Raw genomic sequence first — 26,481 nt, forward strand, 5'->3', positions numbered from 1 at the left:
TCGGAAAAATGTTACAAGTTGTTCCTTGTTTTCATTGATCACAATACTTAGAGTACTTACCATGGCCTCACTGTGGCTATTGAGAAATAGTGTTCATAAGTTCATTCTCCGTAAATATATATCAAGCGAATTAAAAGTTTAAGAAGCGTTCATCAATGCACCGAAATTTTACTACAGATTTTACATTCGATTATCTCCCCTTACATTCTACTCAATGCCGAAATTCAAATTCTAAATTAATTTAAACCTTAAACATGGACATAGGTTGTTGGTGATTATTAAGGTATGATCCATCATCTCCCCCCCTTTCTCTCCTTCCTCTCCCCCCATAATTTGCATTAATTTATTTATGTTTATTGCTAAAGTTATCTTCTAATTATAACTTAATTTAAATTCCATTTTAAAAAAAAATTTATTTTAATGTATACAACTGGTGCTGCACGCATATTCTTCGAATGTGGGATGAACTAGCTAGACAATGAGGACATTTGGTAGGGCGAGATGGGCATGTTGGGCTCCAAAATATATTTGGAAAATAATCTGAGTTGATATTGTCGGGGAGTACAAAGTATCCTTTGCTCACTTCATTTTCAATCTTTCTCAGCTCCTCTCTTCCCCGCAATCATCTCACATGCAAATTACAAAACCTAATCTTCTTCACTAACCAAATGTATCTAAAAAGAAATTATGTCTTGTCTATGGTAGGGCGTCAGAGAACATGGTGAACTGGGGAAATGACTTTTGGATGGCATATATATATAGGTACATTAATTAGTACATGCTATTACTTTTAGAGTGTACTATATGTCATGGCTATGAAGGCCTCAAAGGCATAGTATGAGTTGGCAATGTCTTCGGTTAATTATTGGATTGCACTATAGCAGATAGAACGTGGACTAGACATACTCCAAATTAAATTTGATGTACTCCTTGCTAAATTGCCAAAAAAGCAACCGAAATTTGAAAGGGAAGGCGAGAGTAAAATTCTGTTGTTGAGTCGGTGTATGGAGTTAAGCATTCTTTCACTAGAGTTATATGGCCACGTTTGGTACGGGGGATTGGTACTTGAAATCTAGGTACTAAATATTAGATTTCATGTGCAATCAATGAGGAATTAATATGGATGTTGTCTTCTAACTTGAAGGATTAAGGTGGACAATTCATGTGAGATTGATGTCTAAAACTTATCCTCCTCCTTGAAAATGGTGGGATTGGTAGGGATAAATTTTAGACATCAACCTCTATAGTAATCATCTCTTAATCTCGAGATAAAAACAACATCCTATATTCGATTGCCCACGAAATCTAAGCATTAAAATCAGTCTAATCCTCTTAAACACGGCCCATAAGTACCATTGAATTAATATAATTAGAAAGTTAAGCAATATTGGATTTATGATTGAGTCGGGCAAATTTTTTAACTGAAAACTAAGTTGAGATTGAATTTGTGATGCATACTCTCAATATGAGTTCTGTTTGACGATATGATTTTGAGTCTCTTCCATTGAGTAGGAAATATGGTTTTCATTTTTCTCACATAAAATTCTTGAACACTGAAGAAAAAGAGTCAAGTGGGAGAGAAAGAGTTAAGAAAAATAGCCAAAGAAAGATTGAGGATGGTTTATAGCGATCATCATTACATTATAATCACCTGAAAGAAATAATTGAAAAGAAAATGTCGTTGGGTATTCCTCATTTTTATTTAAAATTAAAATGAGGACCGACGATGATTCCACACTTTCACTCCATAGCTTTTAGCCTCCACTCTCATCTCTTAGTTTCAAGGGAGATGGGATCCCAACTCATTAACGAGTTTCGGCGTTCCCATTCGATTCATACCAATTCATCATGACTCCAAAGTTAAGTTTGGATGATAGTTGTACTAGGATGAGTGACAGAAGAACACTATGCAAATGTTGCTTGGTATATCTTGGTCCCCCTTTTACCAAGTTGGCATGGCAATGTCAATTATGTCATTTTCTAAAAAATAACAATATTCTTTTCTTGTTTTGTCATAATTGTCCCAACAACTTTCTCAGACCACCAAAGTCTTTGAGGCCAGAGAGAGAGAGAGAGAAAGAGGAGAGAAGGGACAAAACTGGTTTATATCACCAAAAGTACGAAGCCCCCTGTACTTGGTGTTTCTAGCCATCCTCCCTTTACTCCATGGGCAATGATAATGTCACCTGCGTTTGCTCCAACCCTTTCTCAAACGGTAAATGTGAGATTGAAGCTGTTGCTGTTGTCAATGTAGTTGTGGTCCTGGCTGGAGGGTAATGATAGGATATCTCCTGTGGGTCCCTGGGGTATTGAGCACTTTTTAGAGGCCCCACGTGGCCCGCACATTTTAAAACAAGTGGAACGTAACCTGCTCACCACGTGCATGATAGACTTTGACAGTGTGCGGGTATGTTACCATGCATCGATCATACAATGCAAGAATAGTCTTTGAATTTATTCTCCAGTTCATTTTAGTTCTTCAACTCCTGTTTTAGTTTTTGCCGTCCTCCAACTCTCTCACGCGTGCAAAATTTATCATTCCGTAATAAGTCACAATTTAACACTTCTGTAATATAATAAAAATCGACAATTTTTTCAAATGTAAGAGATAGTTTAAATTACTCTAAATTAAACTAATTTACGAAAAGAAAAACTCGAAAAACGACAACTTGAAAAGAAAAGATATGACCATCTAGTTTATGAAATATTTAGTGTCTATGCTCAAAGAAGTCGTAAGTTGAAATTTTTTATATGACAGTTTTCTAATATAAAAATTAAAAGCAAACATGTGTCTAGTATTTTTAAGAGTATTCAAATGTTCTACAATTCAACTATTGATTATGATCGTAATCTAAAATATTGATAATATTCAACGAAATATCGAGGATATTATCGTTTTCTAAGCCGATTTAAAATCGAAGTAGACCCAAATATATTCTATTCGATCTGGACTCTTAGGAAGAAGCCCACTTGGGTATGCAAGGGTTCATCATATGTTTGCCCGGCGTGCCATCTGCCAATCAGAATAAGCGCGGCACGTCGCATTCTGGCTTAAACATAAATCCAATCAGCGCGAATGTCTAGGACTTGCTGGTGGGTTGTGGTATGGATAGTTCTGAGCGTTACGAGGCCTGTAATAGTCAAGAAGGGAGAGTTTTGGGCTGTTAGAGCATAAAAACTCAAGCCACATTCCTTGAGTCCAAACATATGGGTAAGTATGAGAGAAAACCTAATAGCTCATCACCTTAAGAAAATGCCCATAACACTTGAAAAATCCACATCAGCAAAGTTTCTACATTGAGCGAAATCAAGGAACTCACAAGCCCTGGAAACAAAATGGCTAGCCCGGCACCTTATAAAATATCCAACGACGTGGAAATATCTAGCATCTTTGTTAAACCCAGATTGAAGCCAAACCACCAAAACCAAGCAAACCCATGTGCTGATGGAAGTAAATCACCTTTTGACCAGCACCCTTACCCATTCTTTCCTCTGCAAGCTTTGGTGAGAAAACAAGAAGGAAAAATGAGTGGCACCTCACCCACATGGAGAATACCAGTTACGTGAAGGTCTTGGAACTCCAAAAAGCTTCATGCCTACATGCTCAGGCTGGGAAAGTTTCACCAAGTAATATGGAATGGAAGAAAGTGAAAGAAAATGGGAGATGGTGGCTTGATAAAATTGAGTGTTCCAGCACTTATAAAAGGAGGCACTTTCTACCCAGCAAAGATAACGGATCGAAGGCAAGCATCCCCTCTGGAACCCTTCAATTTCATGCTTTGTTCTTCCATCTTCTTCCTCTCTCTCCCAAAACCCACATCCAAAGAGAGCAAGTGTCACCTCTCATCCCTGGAACACTTCAATTTCCAGCTCTATTCTTCCATCTCTTTCCTTTTTCTCCTCTGGCAAACTCTGCAGAGCAAGCATATCTTTACTCTTTTCTGGAAGCTTCAATTTCATGCTCTGTTCTTCCATATTCTTCCTCTCTCTCCCATAAACACATCCAGAGAGAGCAAGCATCAACTCTTATCCTTGGAACTCTTCAAATTAGAGCCATATTCCTCCATCTCTTTCCATCTTCTCTTCTAGCAAGCCATTCCAAAGTCTGACGAAGTTTTCGTCAAGTTGCTGAAAAATTACCCAAAGCACACATTCTTCCATCCTAATATATATATATATATATATATATATATATATCTCACTCTCTCCTCAGCAAATCCTCACGAAATCCTTTGCTTTAACCTTTATTTCTAGTAAACTGGTGCTCTCTCTCTCATGTTAAACTCATGAAGGCTTAGCTTCCATGCCACAAGCTTTCTCAAGCCAAGTCAAGAATTTATCTGTAAGAAACTGTTGGTTTCATTGGTGAAAAAGACCAAGGTGTTCCTAAAGCTCAGTTAACCTTTCCAAGCACTCTTGGGGTCTAATTCTTGAACTCGGACACAGAGGAAATTTTCACCATTGCTTCTACAGTAGCCAGGCCCATGCAGCTCTAGACAACCCCTACATAAATCAAGGATATTTTGGAGTGTATCCATACACATATTGTATAAATATCAATAATATCGAAAAATATCGATGTCGATAATTTCTCTCACACTTCGGACCAAAATATCGCTATAATATAAAAAATATCAAGATAATGAAGACAATAAAAAATTTGAAGAGTTATTTACACCAACACTCCCTGAGGTTTCTTGTGTTTTCATAAAACCCTCTTAAGTCTAAAAAAATTACACAAACACCTCTTAAGATTTTAGTTTGTTTTCACAACACCCCTTTTTGTTGACTGTTTGTCCAAAAATTGATGATTACATGTCATGCCCCGGACCCGGGGGTTGTAAAGATATCAACGGTCCTCACTCTGCCACATGTCAGAAGATTGAAGAAGAGAGTTGTTGAAATATTGTTAAGACTGTTAGACAGTTTTTAGCAAAAGAGTTAGTGTTCTGTTAAAGAAGTTAGAGAGGTTAGGAGGTTAGAAACAATATATATAAAGCCCATTACTGTACTGTGTTGAATTAATCAATGAATGAATACATCAGTTCTTCTCCTAAGATTTTCTGCTTCTCTCTGTTAAATCTCTGTTCAATATTGCTATTCTGACATGGTATCAGAGCCAGGTACGATCCTGAGCTTCTTTGCTTCCGCATTCCTCTTCTTTGCTTGCAATCTCTGTTCTTCTGTCTGTACCTTCTCCTCTCTTCTTCTTTGTTAAAATTCTTGGGTTTCTTTCTCTCTTCTTTCTCACTACTTTCGTAGTCTTTTGCTCTGCCTACCAGCTGTTTGTTCTTTTGCCTCACAGAATCTTCTCCTTGTTCTATTGCCTATTTCTTTTCTTCTCACGATATTATCTCCCTAAATACTCATCATGGTGACTGCTACTCAACTTCAGATTATTCAATCTCCAATTACTACCTTAATTCCCTCTGTCTGCCTTAGCCCGGTTAAACTGATATACAAATTACCTCACATGGAATTTTTGATCACGGCTTCTTCTTGAAGGTCATGGCTTATTGGGGTTTGTTGATGGTTCACGGCTGTGTCTGCTCGTTTTGATGAAAATTCGATGTTGAAGGTGTGGCAGTGCTTATCTGATGTGGAAAATGCATGATCGTGCCTTGATGCAGTACTAAGCACCTTTTTTCTTCTCTAATCTCATATGTCGCCAGGTGTACTAGTTCTCATGATATGGGTTTGATTGAAGGACAGTTTTCATTGCCAAAGCTAGTTTTCGGATGAAAAGTGAGCTTGAATATCAAGAAAGTCTTGAACAGTCTCTCAATACTTACAAAAGATAAAGGATGCTAGAGATCATCTTCTTCTTCTTTGGGTTTCCTTTGATGATGATGATATTGTGATCTTGGCTCTTAATGGTCTTCCCCTAGAATATAATACGTTTGGTGGTTCGAGGCGAAAATGTGCTCTCTCTCAAAGATTTTAGATCTGATTTGCTTCTTTGAAGAGGCCATTCTTGAACCTACTACCTCTGCCACTCCTTTTGCCTCTGCGATGATGGCGAACAATCAAGGGTTCAAAAAATCTCTTGTTCTTGCAGACACTTACATCTATCCATCTTCTATTTCATCTAGCCACAATGGTGGTGTCAATAATAGTGTCAATGGAGGTTTCCCTCTAGCTCTAATGGTGGCTCTTTTCACATAATGATGGGTTTCTCTGGCCTAATAGAGTTCCTTCTAAGAAAAGTGGACCTACGGCATCGGTTTTCATCGGTCAAGACCATATCAAGCTCCACCTAATTCTGGTCATATCCTTGGTTTCGGCTGATATTCCAATTTGTCAAATATGCAACAAGAAAGGTCATCTAGGCTGCTGATTGTTATCGCGACATCGCCAATTCACAGTCCTAATTCATCATTCAATGCCAAATTTGTTGGAAATATGGCCACGGCTATTGGTGTTACCACGGGGCAATTTTTCCTATCAAGGCAAACCTCCTTCGTCCAATCTTACTGCAATGCATGCCAATTGTTCTCCTTCCTCATCAGCGAGCAATTTTGGGTGGCTGACACTGGGCAACGACCCATATGACTTGATTTGTCTCAACAGCAGTCTTGCTACCTTCTCTCTGAGAAATGAGACAATCACCCACTGCAGGGGGTTCAGGTTTGAATATTTCTAGTGTTGGCTCTTCTTCCTTGATTACTCCTCAGTGTTCTTTACAATTATCGAAAGTTTTACATGTGCCAAAGATATCTCAAGCATTTGCTTTCGATTACATCGGTTATGTAAAGATAATAGCTGTAGATTTATATGTGATGCCTTTGGCTTTGGATTCGTGGACAAACTCACGGGAGTGTTCTTCTCAAGGGACTGTGTAGAGCTGGCCTATATTCTATTCCTTTCTTTCCTTCACACCTCATCCTACTCAATTTGCTTCTCTCATCAAACAACATTTCTGCTTTCTTGGACATCCAGTAAATACAGTTTTGTGGCACAAGCGATTTGGTCATCCCTCAATATTATTACTACACTCTTTTCGTCAATCACAGTTCCTTTTCTTCGGACAAAAGTCCAATCTGTCTCATCATTGTTTAGAAGGCAAACTAGCTAAACTTCCTTTTCATTATCCAGTAGCAAAATCTGTAAACCCTTTAGAAGTGATTCATAGTGATGTGTGGGGTCCTTCTTCAACAATATCTGTTGAGGGGTTCAAATATTATGTTAGCTTTGTAGATGAGTGTACTCGATTTACTTGGATCTTTCAATGTTCAATAAGCAGTTTACTCTATTTTTGTAAATTTTCATGCTTACTTAGTCACTCAGTTCTGCTTCTCTTAAAGTCTTTCAAAGTGATGGAGTGGTGAGTATCTTAGTCATAAATTTCAGCATTATCTTCTTGCTAGAGGTATCATTCATCATAAATCTTGTCCCTATACACCTGAACAAAATGGCTTAGCTGAGAGAAAACACAGGCACATCTTGGAGACTGCTATCACTTTGTTGCAAACTGCTCATTTACCCCCAAAATTTTGGTTTCATGCTTGTGCTACTTCAGTCTACTTGATCAATAGAATGCCTTGTAAAACTCTTCATTTCAAATCTCATTATTTCTTATTGTTTGGTTGCTCCGGTATTACTCATCTAAGGGTATTTGGTTGTGCTTGCTTTCCTTTGCTCAAGCCTTATAATACAAACAAACTTCAGCCTAAAACTTCTACTTGTGTCTTTCTAGGCTATGCAGGACAATATAAAGGCTATATTGTTTTTCTCTCACTACCAATGACTGTTTGTTACTCGACATGTTCTTTTTTATAAGCTGTGTTTCCATTCACATCTGTCCATCGAGTCAGTATTTCTTCATTTCAGTCTCTCACTTCCTCTTCTCCTCCTCCATCTATTTCATTCACTAATCTGTTTTATCGCTTTCTATCCCTTCTCTTTCTGTTTCCTCACCTTCCCACCCATCTCTGAAGCTGCACCTTTGAATTCTTCTCATGCTCACATCTCCTCTCCTGTGGATCTGATTTTCAGCCTGAAAGTCTTCGTGTTATCTTGCCTCCACACTGTAAATCTGCATCCTATGACAACACGGTCTAAGAATGGCATCTCCAAGAGGAAGGCTTTTTCTGCTTCTTCATCTGTTGATTTATCTACAATTGAGCCAAGTTCCTTCAAGGCTGCCTCTCAATCACCAGAATGGCAATCTGCAATGAGGGAGGAAATTGAGGCTCTTCATGCTCAAGGTACTTGGGATTTGGTTCCTCTCCCAGCTCATAAGAATCTTGTTGGTTGTAAATGGGTTTATAGGATCAAGAAGAATGCATATGGTTCTATAGCTAGGGATAACGCTCGCTTGGTTGCTAAGGGATTTAGTCAAGAGGAGGGTATTGATTATTATGAGACCTTCAGTCCGGTAGTTAAACCAACCACGGTTCGATTAATTCTTGCTCTTGCTGCTCAGTTTCGGTGGTCCTTACGGCACTTGATGTTAAAATGCATTCTTGCATGGGGTTCTTCAAGAGGAGGTTTATATGACACAACCTCAAGGCTTTGCGAGTAAGCATCATCCTTCTGACTTTGTTTACAGACTCAAGAAGTCCTTGTATGGTTTAAAACAGGCTCCTCGTGCCGAACGAAAGGTTTACTAGCTTCTTACAAGCTTGGGTTTTCAAGCTTCAAATGCAGATCTGTCTCTCTTTATTCAACATTCATCGCTTGGGTTGATTTGCAGGATTCAAAACCATGTCCTACTCCTTGTCTCCCATATCACAGACTGTTGAAAGATGATGGCAAACCTTATTCTCATCCAGAGCAGTATCGAAGCATTGTTGGTGCTCTGCAGTACCTCACTTTCACAAGGCCAGATATTGCCTTCTCAGTGAATCAAGCTTGTCAATTTATGCATAATCCCATGGAGTCTCATGTTGTGGCAGTTAAGAGAATCCTGCGGTATTTGAAGGAACTCTTGCTTTTGGCATTTGGTTTAAGCTGGTCTTCTTCATCGCACGCTTATAGTGATCTTGATTGGTGAGGATCCTAATGATCGCAGATCTGTTTGAGGGATTATTGTTTACTTAGGCTCTACTCCTATTTCTTGGGCTTAAACTAAAAGCAACATACTGTCTCTCGTTCATCCACTGAGGTGAATATAGGGCTTTAGCTATTAACTTCTGAACTTGCATGGATCAGAGCCAGGTTGTTTTGTGATCTGCCGTCCCATTACATGTTCCTCCTTTAATTCATTGTGATAATATCTCTGCTATTGCTCTCTCTTCCAACCGGTGTTTCATTCCCGAATGAAACATCTCAAAGTGATTATCATTTTGTCGGGAAGCGAGTCATTCGAGGTGATTTACTTGTGCAACATGTCTCATCTGTGGAACAATTTTGTGACATTCTCACTATAAGGCATCTATTCCTTTATTCGACATCATTGTTCCAATCTCATGCTTGGCTCCTCAAGCAAGCATGAGATTGAGGGGGCATGTAAAGATATCAACGGTCCTCACTCTGCCACATGTCAGAAGATTGAAGAAGAGAGTTGTTGAAATATTATTAAAGCATTTAATGAGCAGTTTTTAGCAAAAGAGTTAGTGTTCTGTTAAAGAAGTTAGAGAGGTTAGGAGGTTAGAAACAATATATATAAAGACCATTATTGTACTACGTTGAATTAATCAATGAATGAATACATCAGTTCTTCTCCTAAGATTTTCTACTTCTCTCTGTTAAATCTGCTGTTCAATATTGCTATTCGACAGGTCATTGATGGAAACCCCTACGCCCGGTGCGTGAGAAGATAAAATAACTAAAATAAAATAAAAAGATGCCGAAACATGAGTTTAAAATAAACTTCTCTTATAAAAATAGCTCCAAAATCTTACAACTTTACAATTAATAAATAAAGCTCTACTACTTTCATCTAATTTAGCCTCAATTGATTTAGTCATCATCTTACCCACTAATTCATCTGAAAAATTAAATAAGGGAGGGGTGAGCAACCACAGCTCAGTAGGGATATGAGACCTTACCACAATAGATTGATATAATTAAATTAGGTGATATGCAATCACATAACCAAATATCACATTAATAATAATAATACTAATAATAATGCATGAATGCTCTTCAATTCTATTCCCGTTAATTCATATAACTGGACAAGCAGACCTGCACGTCCCATACCATGCTTATACCACTTGATCCCGAATGCCCATTTATATGAACTAACACCCATTTCAATCATCCCATAATTCCTCTTTTGTTAGTCATCTTGTCTAACTCCCTTTCGCCAGTCCCGAATCACCCAATAAAACCATATGCCTTGGGATCCAGGAGACACGGTACACCAAGAGTTAGACTCAACTACACAAAAGACTATATCCATTACCCTCTTTTCCATTATTATCTTCTCCACCCAACTACTCCAACCAATTACATTGACATGACAATTATACATTATTCAAATAGTTCACATTACGTAAATATAGTATATCAAGAACATTATACAATATCAAGAACACCAATTATAATAGCACACATAATATAGAGCTCACGAAATTTAATTAAATCAATCTTCAGTAAAGAACCTCAAGAAATCCCTACCTCGATTCCAAAGCATTGCTCCAAGTTAAGAAAATACAAGCTAAGCCTTATATCTCTTCCAAGAATTTCATCATCATCCTCATCTCTCTCTCTCTCTCTCTCTCTCTCTCTCTCTCTCTCTCTCTCTCTCTCTCTCTCTCTCTCTCACGTTACATGTTTGTTATCTTTGGAAGTAGTAGTAAAACAACTTGTAAGCTTCCTATTTATACTAGAATAAAGTCGGCAACTATCCTTCTATCATTGGTTAATACTCTTGGCGGCAACAATATAGGATAACAACAACTTTGAAGTTATCTTTAATGTTACAATGTCCTGCTACCTAGCAAGAATGGTAGCACCAACTCTAGCTATCAAACTCTTGATCCAACACCTCATGCTAATGAGTCCACCTCATGCTTCTTACCAAATATCCTTTAAGACTTACCTCCTAAGGTTTCAATAAAATAAAATTCATGATAAGATAGATTTATTCAAATCTATCACTCAACGTGCACACTACCATGCAACTAATATGGGTTCTTATATATATATATATAAACTAATAGTGAAAATTGCACACATATATATAATGAATATAACAACATATATATATATAATATAAATTAAATGGTAAAATATTAAATCTTCAACCTATATAATTTTATAAATACGGGGTTTCACATTCCACTAGAAAAAAAAATTATACAATGACAAAATTAACCTTAATGAAGTATATATATGAAATCTAATCTCAAAGGCCAACTTTGTCATTTGGAGAATTTTTTTTGTATAAAATCATCAATCTTTGGATGAAAAGTCAATGAAAAAGGAATTTTGTGAAAACAATTTAAAACCTCAGGGAGTGTTCTTGTAATTTCTAAAATCTCAAGAAGTTTTATGAAAAAGCTGAAAACCTCATGAGGTGTTAGTGTAAATAACTCAAATTGAACATTATAAGATCTCTATGTTGACCTTATAAGATCTCTATGTTGTACTAAGTCACTCATGTATCTTACCATGCAAAAGTGTAAAATATTGTGGTAAATCATTATAAATAAATACTTATGGTGTGTTTAATTTTCTTTCATTAATTACTATATATTTTCTACACTCGCAGTGTTTGTCAGCTTGCTATATAATCAACTTAAATTAGTTAAACCCATGCAATGCATTTCCTTCCAATTTTTTATTTATTTATAATTTTCGTGGTTTTTATTCAATTTTTATCGATATCGATAATATCCCCATATATTTATGTGTTTTTAGACTACTGATATTTCCAAAACCATCGATATTTTAGACCTTAATAATGATCTATGTGATGTGTTTCCAAAAGGCTAATGTGACTTTTACAAAGAATAAAAAGTTTTAACAATTTGACCACTAATGACGCATGTTCGTTTCTTTTCAACATCATGAATTATTGGTGGGTTGGAATTTTAACTAGATTTAAGAGTATTCTGTACGCCAACATCTGGTATTGGTTCTTCTAAATATTTGTTCAATTTTTTTTCCTCTTTTTCCAAATCTTGAAAGGACTTGTGAAATTATGGGGTCTCCTATTTGAAAAGCCTTTAAAAAAATAATAATAATAAACCAGTTCGGAAAATAAACCACAAAATGTCAGGATAGTGAGACATGGGAAGGCCCAATTTGCATGATTTCAAGTATTCATTAAGAAATAAAATTGTGCATGCTTATTGGCCCAATTCATGTGCTGATTACAAGAAATTAGATCCACAAAGATGCCGACTAGTTTTTTGTTTGAGCTTTCTACTAGCAATAGGACCAAACTAGGTTAGGGTGGTCCTAAGTCTCATAACTCATGCATCATGACTTAAAGTATACATTTAAAGGTCCTCTATATTGTCGTGTTGAAGAATATAAGTTCCATATCGAATGATTGACTAAATAAAATACGACTTATAATAAATGATTTCACTTTTAATAACAGCAAGGTTTTTTTGTGATAAAATGTCATATCTATTGGGCTTTGTAGGTGGTTAAGTCGGGACAGTATCGGTGTTGTTATTAGTGGGCCGATGATCCGTCTCTTTGAAATTTAACATGGTATTAGAGCTTATGGCTCAGGTGGTGGATTCAGCAATACGAAAACTCATCCATACAGATGAAAGCAGGTCGTTTAGGTGGTAGGTCTAGCAATACAAGAGATCCAACAATATGGAGGCCCAACAATACAGAGACACAACCTATACTGATGTAGGCTTGCCTCCACGTGTGATCCAGTATGTGGCGGTCACATGTGGCTTGGCTTAACTAACGTGTGACCCGGTATGTGGTAGTCACACGTGAAGGGCGTGTTGAAGAACATAAGTCTCACATCGAATAATTGACAACACCTACTAGGCTTTGTAAGTGGCTAAGTTGGGAATAATATCGGTGTTATTAGTAGTGGTCCGATAATCCTTCTCTTTGAAATTTAACATAGTATCAGAGCCTGGGGCTCAGGTGGTGGATCCAGCCAATACGGAAACACCCACCCATACGAATGAGAGGGGTCATTTAAGTTGTGGGTCCAGTAATAAGAAACCACCACCTATACCGTTGTGGGCTTGCCTCCACGTGTGATCCAATATATGGTGGTCACATGTAAGGAGCCGTGTTGAAGAATATAAGTCTTACATCGAATGATTGACTACACATACTGGGCTTTGTAGTAGGTTAAGCTGGGGACTGTTGAACCAAAAAAATTCACACAAAGTTTTTTTTGCCAAGTTTCTATTGGTCAAAGCCTAAGTCCTACAAACCTTATCTATTCTAAATGATAAGTGCAAAAAAAAAAAAAAAAAAAAAAACAATGGTGGCTGACCATTATAAAATAATAAATAAATAAAATTCCAGCCATACAAGTTTATTCATTAGGGATTGAAATATTCCTCCCTGCAAGTTTATCAAAAAAAAAATATAAGTGTTTGCCAAGTATCAAACACTAAAGGATAAGCATCCCATCTAAGAGGTAACTATTGACTCCAACTCAAATTCCTCACATCGAGGCCTATAAAAAGGGTTATGTGGCTGGGAGAAAAGGGGGAGGGGCAACCAACAGACTGTAGAGAGATACAAAAATAAAAAAAGCGGCAAGGCTTGGAGAAGAATGGAGCACAGCCATGCTGAAGAAAAATGACATAGGCAATTCCATATGCAACCATCCATATCAAGGGGTGACTATCTTAGCACCTTTTTGGAGTTGTCTCATTAATGGTTGACTTGCTGAGCTAAGAATCCCTGTTTTTTTTTTTTATTATTATTGAAGAGCACAACATGGAGCTGTGCTGAAGAACATAGGCAATCAAGGCTCTTATCTTGAAGTCCTCCATTCTTGGGTATGAAACCCGTAAATCAAACAAATGGATTGCAATCCATGTTGAGTGGCAACCCACAACTCAATAATGCTCTGCAGCCAAGCGAATTTTGATGATGAATTCATTTTGGGTACAAAACCCACAAGTCATCATGTGGTCAAACCCACAAATTAAACTTTATGAATGATGAATTCATCTTGTGGTCATCCTTCAATCAAATAGGGTCAAATCTGCAAACCAAATTCTATGGATGATGATGATTTTTTATTTATTTTATTATTATTATTATTATTTTATTATTATTATTTGGTGTGTTAGGCATAGCATGCCACAAATTCATGAATGAGAAACACAGAAATTATTTGGATGCAAATTTCGTCATTGGGTATTAAACCCTCAAATCAAGGCATCGGGTTTTGCACCCCGGAAACAAAGCTTGGGTTTTGCACCCTGAAAACAAAGCTTGGGTTTTGCACCCTGAAAACAAATATGGGTATTGCACCCTAAAAATAAAGTATGGGTGATTCACTCTCAATCAAGGCTTGGGTTTTGCACCCCTTAAAATCTTGGATGCAGATAGAAAAAAAAATTATGCAGCTGTGGGGATGGTTTGTGTGGTCCATGACGTTGTGCTTCTGCGCCATTCTCACCCAAAATTGATTTGTTACAAACAATAATGGGAATAGTCTGTAGCTTAAAAATAATTAAAAAGGAAGGCCACATGTCAAATGACCTCTCTCTTGATTGGGAAGAAAACGGGCCATATGGATGATTGGCTATCGAAGAAAATTTGATATTGGGTTCTCTTTTTGGACGAAATCTTGTTTCATTAAATAAAAGGTCAAACGCAGTATATTACATCAAAATGAACTCAAATAATTGAGTTCACACAAAATGCAATCTGCAGACATAGCCTCTACAAATAAAACTAACAAAATGCATCAAAGCATATATAAAGGCATTAAGCCCACGTAGGCGAAAGGCCACTAACAGAAAACCACAAAAAGCAAAAGCTCATAAAGCACAACACAACATTAGGAAACCCTAACACCATTAACAGACATATGCCGCACAATCCTACAGTCACAAGCCGCGCCACCATAGCAAGCCGACAACCACCAAGGAGAAACCAGTAACCATGCGACGGTGGTTGGCAAGCCGCAAAGCGCACCAAGTAGGAGTAGCGCTACCATAATCCAAGCAATAAGTGCGATTTGCACTTTAAGGGCATCCCAAACTCCAACAATTCCACCGATGATAGACAACGGAAGAAACATCCGTGGAGTGGGCTGATGATAGTTGTTAAGACCAGCCGATGTGTAGCGTTGGCAGTAAACTTGTAAAGAACTTTGGAAAAATAAATCTGAGAGCCTTCAAGGCATAAAAGGCAGAAACAAATTAAACAATTAAAGGAAAAGGAAACAAAACAAAAATAAGAGCGAAAGGCTGACTGTAAAAACATGCAGAACCCGTGGAGGAAAAAAATTTGGGGAGGGGGAATGGAAGAGGGAGGAGAAGGGGGGAAAAGGGGGTAAAGGAGAAAATCATAAAAGAAATTAAAAAGAAGGAGATGGGAGTAAAAGAACATAAAGCAAAAGCAGGAAAAGTGAAGATAAAGATATGGAAAGAAGAGCAGAGAAGGAGGAGAGGAAGGGATGAAGGAGAAAGGGAGAGAGAAACCGGAGAAGAAAAGGAAAGGGGAGAAGATTGAAAAAGCCGGAAAAAAAAAAAAAAAAGAGGGAGAAGAAGGGGGGAAGGAGGATAAGAGGAAAGGAGGATCAAGGAGGCAAGAAGGGGGTGGGGGAGAAGGGTCGGTGACCACTTCTCCTCTCGAAGAGAGGGGGCTAGGGTTGGGAGCTTTTTGAAAGTGAAAGATTGAGTGTTAAAGAAAAATACCATACAACAAAAGCTTATATTGGGTTCTCTTTGATTGTTATAAACAAGGAAAAACAAAAAGGTTTGATGCAAGATGTGTTTTGCCAAATTCCTATCCCCTCCAACAAGTCGTATGCAAGAGACCGAGAAGAAAGAATTGGCAAGTTTGACAAAACCTAATAAACCCAAAGCTGCCAACTGCAACAATCTAAATACACAAAGTCTGGGTCCAAATTCATGCGAACCAATCCAAAGGAAGTGCAGATTTCTCTGAGTTCATCCTCTATGGTTCAAGCTATCAAGCTTCTAAATAGGAGGAAGCAGAACTATGGAAAAATAAGATAAATCGAGGAGATACAATACTTTTCTTTTAAAAGGCCCCATGCCAATGACAAATTGAAGGGAAAATCAAGCCACAAGGTAAAGTGATTGTTCAAATTGCTTTAACACGATTTCACTTTACAAGCAATTGAAGCCCAATATGTTTCCCTCTTTTCGCCGGCAGCCGATACAGAAGGAATTTTTTGTCCTTCTTCTTTTGAGTCTTGGCGTGCCACCAAGCCGAATTTGGGCTTGAATGGCTTGTGAATAGATGGATGTGTTGCGCTTCTAACTTCTGACCAAACGATTGATCGGCCAAGTAAGGAACCTCATCTTAGCCTAGATTTTTTCACTTCCTCGGGCTCGAGGATGGTTAGGTTTTGTTCGAATGTTTTTGTAATTTTTAAGGTTTTATGTAAAAATAATGCAATTAAACTAAATATGCGTATAAACCTAAAGACAAGAATTGAAGTGCGATAAAATGAATCAAAACGATAAATAAAGCAAGAACGAGATAAAAGCGATAAGAACGATAAAAATGATAAAAGGAAATAAACTTGAAATTAAACTTAATTGAAGTGCGATAACAATGAAAATTAAAGCAATAGAAATAAACTTGAATTTAAATGACAAGAACAAGAATTTAAATAACAAAAAAAAATATAAACTTACACTAGAAATATGAAGAACTCACTACACTAGGTGCTTGAAAAGTAAAATCCTAAGTGTAGGAAAAGAAAAGTGCGAGACGAAAGATAAGTTTGTTTGTCTGATATTGTGTGTCTAATGTCTTCATCGAGCAAGGTTTATATAGGGCACTCGTCAGCCCATGGGCTGGCCATCGAATGGCCAAAGGTCAACTCTTTTAAAACTTTTTCATTTCGAAGCCCTCTAAATCCGTGAGACTGCATTGATTGAAACATTCTGACATGTTTGATTCTTCCTTGCTTTGGAACACTAGGAGTTACTATTAAAAAAATCCCTTGATTTCTTTCCTTGTGAGGCCTCCTCCACGTGCACATAATCCTCCGAAAATATGGGCTCGAATCGGTGTCTTGGGCTTAGAACTTTGATCTCTTGGCATGACATGAAGGTGCCCTTCATGTCCCTTGAATTCCTGAAGCTCTAAAATTGGTCTTTATGTCTATGTGGCTGGGGCTAGCCGCTTGAGTTGTATAGTTTAAATTAAATTCATATATATAATAGGCAATAAAGTTTCAATTTAATGAGCCCATCCGAATGGACCAAGCATTCTAGTCGTACTTACTTGATTCATTCACCCACATACGCATATTAATATATATATGTTAATATATATATATATATATATATATATATATATTAGGTCAACCAATTTCAGCCCAATTTGCCAAGAAGCCAAATACCCATTATTCATTTTCCAAAAATGTTTGCTCAAAACCAAAAAATGGGGCCGCAACTTATAGTGAAACTCGGCCGCAACTTCTAACAAGATCTAGCCGTAACTCTGCCTTTCGGCCCAAATTACTCGATCGTAAGCTTCAACATCTCGGCGCGACTTCTCCAATCCCGGCCGAGATTTCCACTTCATTCGAACTACCCGACAGCAATCGGTGCCCACCCATACCCAGTGCTCATTTTATTGGTTGTAACCTTGCAGAGGGATCCGACCGCAAATCCCATTCAGCTCCAAACCCATCGGCCTGGTCAGAAAATCGAGGCTCCTGGACCGGTCGCGACAATTCTTCAAACCCGGTGGCATCTCTTCGTGATAGCACCATGTGATTTTCAACACCTCAAACCAAAAGGCTCAAATAAAGCTTTAGCAACAAACTCACGATTTGCTAGCTTGTATTGATGTTTGGGGTGGTCAAATTCACCCAATTTGCCAAGGAAGAAAATTCCTAGAGGCCAAGAATTCTAGCGGCTAGAGAATCCTAGGGGCTAGAATTCTAGCGGGCGGAGGATTCTGGCGGACGAGATTCCTAGCGGCCGAGAATTCCTAACGGCCGAAGAATTCCTAGCGGCGAATTCCTAGCGGCCAGTGCTTTCTCAAAGGTGGCGAGATCTTTTTCTTCAAAGGCTATGGTGTCTTCTCGAAAATGGGGTCGAGATGTTTTCTTCAAAGGCCGTGGTGCCTTCTTAAAAATATGGTTGGGCGCTTCCCTTTATAAAATTAGTCAGGCATATCCTTGCAAAAGTGGCCGGGCATATCCTTACAAAAGTGGCCAAATGCTTCATTCTCAAAAAGTTGGGTCAGGCACTCCTTGAATACCTTGGTCGACCACTTCTCTTACAAAAGGCTGGGCTAGGGTGAATTTTCTCCTTGCTCACCTTGGCGCCCTCCTCTCAACACTTAAGTAAGCAAAGTCGGGCCAAGGAAGCTTTCATTTCGTTCTTGCTTTATTTATCACTTTGATTCATTTTATCGCACTTTAATTCTCGTCTTTACGTTATTCATCTTACGCACTTTACTTTACGTATTTGTCTTTAAATTATATTTAAGGTTAAGCATCTTTACTTTACGCACTTATTCTTCATTTCATTACGTTTCACCTTCAATCTTCATCTCCACCCACTCCATATCATTTGGTCGCTCACATAAAACCTTGACCCCGAGGTAGTGAAAGGGCCTAGGTCGTGAGGATGTTCCTTGCTCGGTCGAACAATCGTTTGATTAAATTCAGATCTTTGACGCAACACATCCATCTACTCACATTCCATTCAAGCCCAAATTGGGCTTAGCGCCGCACGCTGACTAAAAAGAAGAAGGACCAAAAGTTCCTTCCACGATCACCTAAAAAGAAACAACCGATAAAATAAAATAAAAAGGCTTAAATGCAAAAATGGTTCCTGTGTTTTATCACGTTGGCCAATTTAGTCCATATGTTTTCAATTTTGCCAATTCGGTCCCTATGTTTAGGACCGTTAACCAATGTTATCCATTCTATTAAATTTTTGATGAAAAAATTAAAAACTATTTAAATATTAATTTTAAAAAATAACTATTTGAATACAAATTAAAGTTCAATAAATAAGAACAAAATTAAAAAAATCAAAATCAAAAACAAAAAAAATAAAAAAAAGAAAGACGCCAACTCTAATCCCAACCGCGGTCACCACCTTCAATCCCACCCACTAGCCACCATCTCCAAATCCCAGCCACAATTCACCACCCTTCTCTCTTCTCTCTCTCTCCCAACAACAGCCACCCCAACTCCAATCAACCTCACTATATCTCTCTCTCTCTCTCTCTCTCTCTCTCTCTCTCTCTCTCTCTCTCAAGAACAATCATTACCTTCACATTTCTAAATGTTTCAGTAGGTAGTGCCCTGTGGGGATTTCCTTGAATTAGTTTTTGGTTTCGTTTGTTTCTCTCCCTCTTGGTCTTGCCCCTCCGCTCATCGCTCTCCTTCCCACCTCTCCATTCGTTGGGCAAACCATCCCATCCCTGACAACATTTTTTTTCTTCAAGTTTCTTCTTTTCTCATGTTATGATTTACTTTTAATGAATTTTTAATATTTTTAGATTAATTTTAAAAAGTTTTATAGGTTTTTAAAAGACACAAAAATGTTTATTATGTGTATTTAACAACAAATTTAATAGAATGGATAATATTGGCTAACGGTCCTAAACACAGGGACTAAATTAACGAATGTAGTAAAACAGAGGGATCATTTTTGCATTTAAACCAAAAACAGATTGTCAGAGGCATGTTTGTTTGAGATGGCCCATTCCTTGTAAATGTCCAGTAAGCTCACAAATTGCTTTACAATATAAAATAAGCATTGGGCTTCACACAGATAGAAGACAAGGTGAAGGTTTGAAACCAAAACTTTTTCAAACCCTCACACCACTCTCGGTGCCCGAAACAAAAGAAAATAGAGTGTTCAGACACTTGTGCCCCCTACGTATTCCATGGGACGAACATGTGAGTTCACTACTTGCAGCACAAAGCAAAGAAAGTGCACAACAGTGTAAGGAAAGGTTCAAGAGAATTAAATCAATTGACGGTCAAGGAGGCTCAATAAAATGGTTATGGCATTTGGGTCTATCTGCCTCAATTCTCAAATGCATGATGGCTACCAAACATGCCCACAAAATCCCAACAAGAAATATGGGAATCAATCGTTGTGGCAAAGAAACTATTTAGAAAGGAGTGTCAAGCGACTCAACCATGCTGTGACGGTGACTCCAATCCAAATAAATGATTGGTCAAGCTCCGAGCATCAAAGGAGCATCAGTATGGCTTAATAGGTTTGTTCATCATAAGAGCCCATTAATCTCAAATCCTCAAAACCATGCTTGAGGAAAAAATACAAGTGTCAATGATTGAGTTAGTGGGTTCATCAAAATAGCTCATTAATTTTCTTTGACATTGACAATAAAAATGGTACAAAACCATTAGAAATTTTCTCATGGGTCATCTACCCTTGCAAATTTCAATGAGATCACATTCAAATCTCTCAAATACAAATTTTTGAACTATGTCTATTTGATCCTGTGAATGGTACGTAGGCAGTCTAGCATCCTAATAGATGCAACCACAACCAAATTTGAATCCTTGGTTTATCCCAACCAAATTTGCAAAAACACTTTTCCAAGTGCAAATGTCAATTTTAGAAAATTAGTGGGTTAATCAAAATTGCTCATTATTTTTCTTTGACATTGACAATAAGAAAAATGGTACAAAACCATCCAATTTTTCCCATGGGTCATCTACCCATGCAAATTTCAATGAGATTAAATTCAAATCTCTCAAATACAAATTCTCAATTAGTGGGCCACACTTACCCATTAATTTCCAATTTTTCTCATGGGTTACCTAGCTATGAAAATTTCAACATCTCCAAATTGTCTCAAAGACACAAAATCTTAATTAGTGGGTCACACTTACCCATTAATTTCCAAATCAATTCCGAACTACGTTGGTTTGATTCCTTCGAAAGAGTAAGTAGGCAATCTAGAGACTCAATCTAGATGCAACCGCCCAAATCGTAAATCCAAACAAAATCCCTGGTTTATTCATAACCAAATTCTTGGTTTATTCATCTAAATTCACTCAATACAATTCAAATCAAATTTCCATCGCAATGAGTCATTTATTCATTGCAATTTTTTGAACTACGAGTGGCTTGATTTCCGTAAGGGATACGTAAGCACCCTGAGGTTCAACTTAGGATCAGCTACAAAACCACACACACACGTTCTGTTTCTTTATGATGGAATCAAAAGGTGTTCCTTTGAAGCAAGAGATTGTAATTAAAAGACATTGCGTCTCGAATGGTTCGAACCTAAAATAATAAAAACTATTTAATTAGTGGTGGTGAAATTATGTTGGGAGAGGTTCACATTTTTTCTTCAACAGGAACAGTATCAATGTTATTAGTTGTGGGCCGATGACCCCATCTCTTTGAAATTTAACATTTAGTAGGCCGTTTAATATGATTGAATTCCATCATTGTAACCCCTCAACATAGCCCCTCCATATTGAACACCAAGTAGATCAAGTTGATCAAACCTGTGGTTCTCAGAGTCATACTATATTTTGCAATCAATCGACTTGGACAATTGGATACTTTTCCAAATTTCTCAAGCCCGCCTTCATCATGATAATGAAATATTGGTTGACACATTTCATGTTGTCAGTTCGAAGAATGTGTTTAAGTTACTCCTCTTGGAATGCGATGGGTTTTAGATAAAAAGATAAGGTTGTTGTTGTTGTTGTTTTGATGACGACTTTAGCAAGCATAACTGGTAATAGCACTTACACAAAGTGCTACCAATTTCAAGCTTTTCCCCTCTTTTTCCACATGTTGGTAGGACCTTACCTCGACCCTTTTTACGCTTACCATGTTCCTGCCTCATATTTTTTTGGCTCTCTTTTCAGCCTATTACCTAATCTTGACTCCTAAAAGTCACTACATTTTTTAGGTAACTCCTAACTCATAATAAAGAAAACTACAAACAAATACAAAAAATAAACCAAACCATTTAGCTCAACTTTTTTTTTATTTGGTCTTTCAATCTAGGTGACATTCTTACATTGAGGTTTAAAAAATTTTGGTTTATTAATACAATGATGTATTATTTTAAATTAATTTAGTTTATGAGGTGGGAGATTCAAACTTAGGTGTAAGGGCCAGTTTGGGATTGTTGTCACTTCTTTAAAAAGTTGATTTTGATGTACTTTGAAAATAATTAGTTGTAAAGTAAAGTAGCTCATGTTTGGTAAACAATATTTTTAAGGGAGTTTCACTAAAACACCCAAAATGGAGGTTGAAATTATAAAAAAACCCAACACCCAAAATACTTTATAAACATACCCAAAACCCATCATTACACACACTCAAAACTCATTTATAAACACACACAAAAAGTTGATTTTGGGTGTGTCTCTATGTTTAAATAGTGCTTGGGTTTTTTTATAAATACATGTCTAGGATTGGGTTTATTTATAAATTTGTATAATTATTAATCTCTTGTAATATATTATAAAATATATCATATAGCAATACAATTACTGCAATTAGATTAGTGATGACCTTCCCAGTTGAAGATGAAAAATCTAGTAGAAGTGATTTTGAAATTTTGGCCCCTCCATACTAAGAATCCTAGCTCCGCCACTGAATGCTACTCACAGTTGCTATTGCTTAGATGACTGTTATAGCATAGTCTATCTTTACTAGTTTTAGGGTTGGGCATAAAAACCGGTAGGTTTGAACCAAATAAAACCAGACCGATTCTGTTTTTGTTTGAATTTCTTGATTCGGTTAAAAAGAAACCATACGAAATAATTGTTTCTTTTTTCCGTGTGCTCACATAGAAAGCTACGTTGTCCTCATTGAAAGTTACAGAGCTGCCCTCATTGTCATCCCTCTCTCGTCTTCTCTCACTTTGTCACTCTCTCATCATCCTCATGTCCCTCTTGGTCGTTAGTTTTAATGTTAAAGAGGTCCCAATTTTGAGTGTCCCTCTCTTGTTGATAAAAGAAAAAGGAACAATTTAATTATATCGTTTCCCTTCCATTGTAATTGAATTTGACTCTGATGATTATGATCTCCTTGGGATAGATTTTTCCTTTCATTCCACTTCATCAATGGAAAAATTACTTTATTTTCCTTCCAATCAGACTTGAAAACCTAGTTTCTAGTCCTTGGTCCCATCATAAAGCTATTTGAGATAAAGCTCACAGGCCCCTCTCCATGTTCCTTGACTCACAGACCCCTCTCCATGTTCCTTGATTGACCGTACCTAAAAACACATCTGTTTTGTAACATTACTAAACACATTGCATCTGTTGGTTGGAAGACATTATTCCCAAACCTAAAATGTTTTTTAGGGACAGAAACACAAAATGCTCTTTTCTCTTTTTGGTGCATTACCAGAGAGAATCCAATTGAATATACCTGCTTGTTGGTCACAGAACAACCCATGTCATGCTTCAAAGCTTCCAAAAGTAGTATTATTTCATATTATTTGTTTTCATGGGCTTTTCATATATGAGCCCATCTAACATGACATAATAAATAAATAAAATCTTTATTGAAGGAAAAACTCAAAATTAACTACTTGTCACTTTCTAATTGGTTCTTATTATGTTCAAATCTTTTAAGATGACGAGTGACTAGTTTTGATTTTTTCACTTCAAATAGATTTTATAAGGATTTTTATAAGGGGGAGATTAATCCCCGCTCAATTTGGCTTATTTGCCTGGCCACAAAGTGCTTCCAAAAAATTTCAAACCCTTGCATTAAGACACTAGCTAGCTCATCAATGAATGTGATGCTACTAACCTGATCCACTTGTGGTTATATTTTCCTTTCTTATTGCACATTGTGCATTACTAGTACTTTTTTTTTTCTTAAATTAATTTTTCCTTTACGCCGCCAATCAAGCAAAATATTTATTTATTTGGTGAGGAGAGGAGCCAATAAAGCAATTATCTATCTCCAAATAAATGAGGGGCACATCTATCAAGAAACTAAAGATTAGCAAAACTAAATCCCATGTTATCATCTCAACTTTTCCGTCTACCCCGTCACATGGCCTTGACAACAACTTAAACACCCACAATCTCGTAATTATCTCCAACTCCAGGGCATTTCTCTTCCCCCAAACCCATATAACATCCCTTCCCCAGACAATTCTCATACCCCACCCATTTACATTTTTTTCTCTCAAGACTTATTTTTCCCACACTTTCTCACTCTTTCCCTCACTTTCCCGGAAAATGTCACCAGCAATCAGCAAATGCAACAAAATCCGACGCATTGTGAGAATCCGTCAAATGCTACAAAGCTGGCACAAGAAGGCCCGCCTCGCGGCAGCACGTGCGCCGTCCGACGTCCCCGCAGGACACGTGGCGGTCTGCGTGGGGAGCAGCTGCAGGCGGTTTATCGTGCGCGCGACGTACCTGAACCACCCCATCTTCCAGAAGCTTCTAGTACAAGCCGAGGAGGAGTACGGCTTCGCCAACCAAGGGCCTTTGACTATCCCTTGCGACGAGTCGTTTTTCGAGGAGGTTCTCCGGGTCGTGGCCAGGTCCGAGTCCAGTAACTCCGGGCGGTTCTTAAGCATCGATGATCTCCAGAGACGCTGCCACGTGGATGTTTTGAGTCAGCTTGAATATTTGGGTGAATCTCGGCCGTTGCTTCACGGGCTTGCTGATAAATCAGTATGTTAGCTGTGGATTTTGAGTGGAGCGGGTCGAGTTGAGACGACTCAGCTGAGTTTCCGAGTTGCATGGACTGCTCACTGCTAGCTAACTAGTGACTACAAATATGAGTTAACTAATTATTTTTTATTTATTTTTGGGCAAAGATAGAAAATTAGTATTTTTTGTTTTGTTTTGAGATGTGGTTAATATTTGTGTAATATTGTAAAATTTGGGAAGTGTAATTGTAGAATTTCAAGACAGAAATATTCAAACAAAATATTTGTTGTGACTAATTCCATCATTTGCGACAATATATTTTCATTTAATTACTTTTATGTGAAAAAAAAAAAAAACCCTTTATATTCTATTTTAATATTCAAAGGCACTTAATTTTTGTTTTTCTAATGTTCTTAACATATTCCTAATTAAAGATCTGTATTTTTCTTGTATTCTTTCCTTTTTAAAGTTTTGGTGGAGAAATGTTTACACTCCACGCGTTTTTCGGATGCTTTGTCACGATCGAGTTGTTCTTCAAGTACGGCGTCACAATTTAATTGTTCTTCAGATACACCATCACGATCTACTTATTCCTCAGGTATATTGTCACAATTTACTTGTTCTTCAGATACACAGTCACGATATATCTTATACATTACTTTAAGAAAATTTAGATAATGTGCGACCACCCACCAACGTAGTGCACAAATGTATGCTCGCATTAGTACTTATTTTGTGGCTGACAAAGAAGTGATGAATGCGGCAAAGGGAGCAATTCTTCCGTTTCTCATGTTTTCTCGTTTTTTGAAATAGAATTTGGAAACGGAAAACATCATTTTGTTTTTGTTTTCCAACTTAAAGAGTAATTCTGAAATCGTTTCTGTGTTTCCATTTAACCCACGAACGCGTATTTGAAATTTTCATTCTTCGAAAACAAAAAAAAGACCCTAAAAGAGGCATGCTCTATGGCAATCCAGGCCATGGCATCGGTGTGACCATCCATTTTGGCCTTTCTTTGTCATGATTATCGCAAGGCTCTAGAATTTAATTTAATTATCTTAATCTTCTCCCGTACAAAAAAAGGCAGACTTATTACACTAGACTAATAAAAAAAAGATAGGAATTAAAGGTAAGCAACATGAGGGACCACCAAAAAGAGAAGCACTCATTGAAAATTTTGATCCAACTATTTATATACCGTTTAGTAGTGTTTTTGAAAGGACTAAGAACAGTTTAAGATAAACACACTTTTTAATTAGTGCTTTATTAGGAAGTATTTTCAAGCGGTTTTTTAAAAAGCACTTTTTCGTTTTTTAAAGTTAAAAATTCCGACATACTGCTCAATCAAGAAAGTGAGTCCGTCCTCTTAGGTCCCGTTTGTGATTGTTTTTTTTTCATTGAAAACATTCTTCATTTTAAAGTTAAGCAATTTAAGGTGTTTGGTAAAAATAAAATACCCCAATTATTTTAAAAGTAGTGTAACCTTTAGACAACAGCTTTTAAAAGCAGATTTTGAGTTCTTTGCAAAGCTGCTTTCAAAAGTGCAGATATGAGCATTTAATGAATTTTTTAATTCCCAAAATATCATCATTAATTTTTTAAAATGACACCACCTCCACCTCCACATCCAGCTCCACCACCACCTCCACCACTACCACTACCACTGCCACCATCACCACATCCTCCTCTACCATTAACACCACCTCTTCCACTTCCACGACCACCACCACCACTACCACTACCACTACCACATGATTAGCGCATAATACTTTCAACATTAT

At 37.3% G+C, this 26,481-nt stretch overlaps 1 pseudogene; it reads left to right on the top strand.

Annotated features, from left to right (window-relative positions):
- Window positions 1–24,205: 24,205 nt before the first annotated feature.
- On the top strand, window positions 24,206–24,996 carry LOC103335585 (auxin-responsive protein SAUR71 pseudogene; annotated as a pseudogene).
- Window positions 24,997–26,481: the final 1,485 nt, after the last annotated feature.

The sequence above is a fragment of the Prunus mume genome, linkage group LG6 (genome assembly GCF_029339155.1).
Source record: "Prunus mume cultivar Tortuosa linkage group LG6, ASM2933915v1, whole genome shotgun sequence".
NCBI lineage: Eukaryota > Viridiplantae > Streptophyta > Magnoliopsida > Rosales > Rosaceae > Prunus > Prunus mume.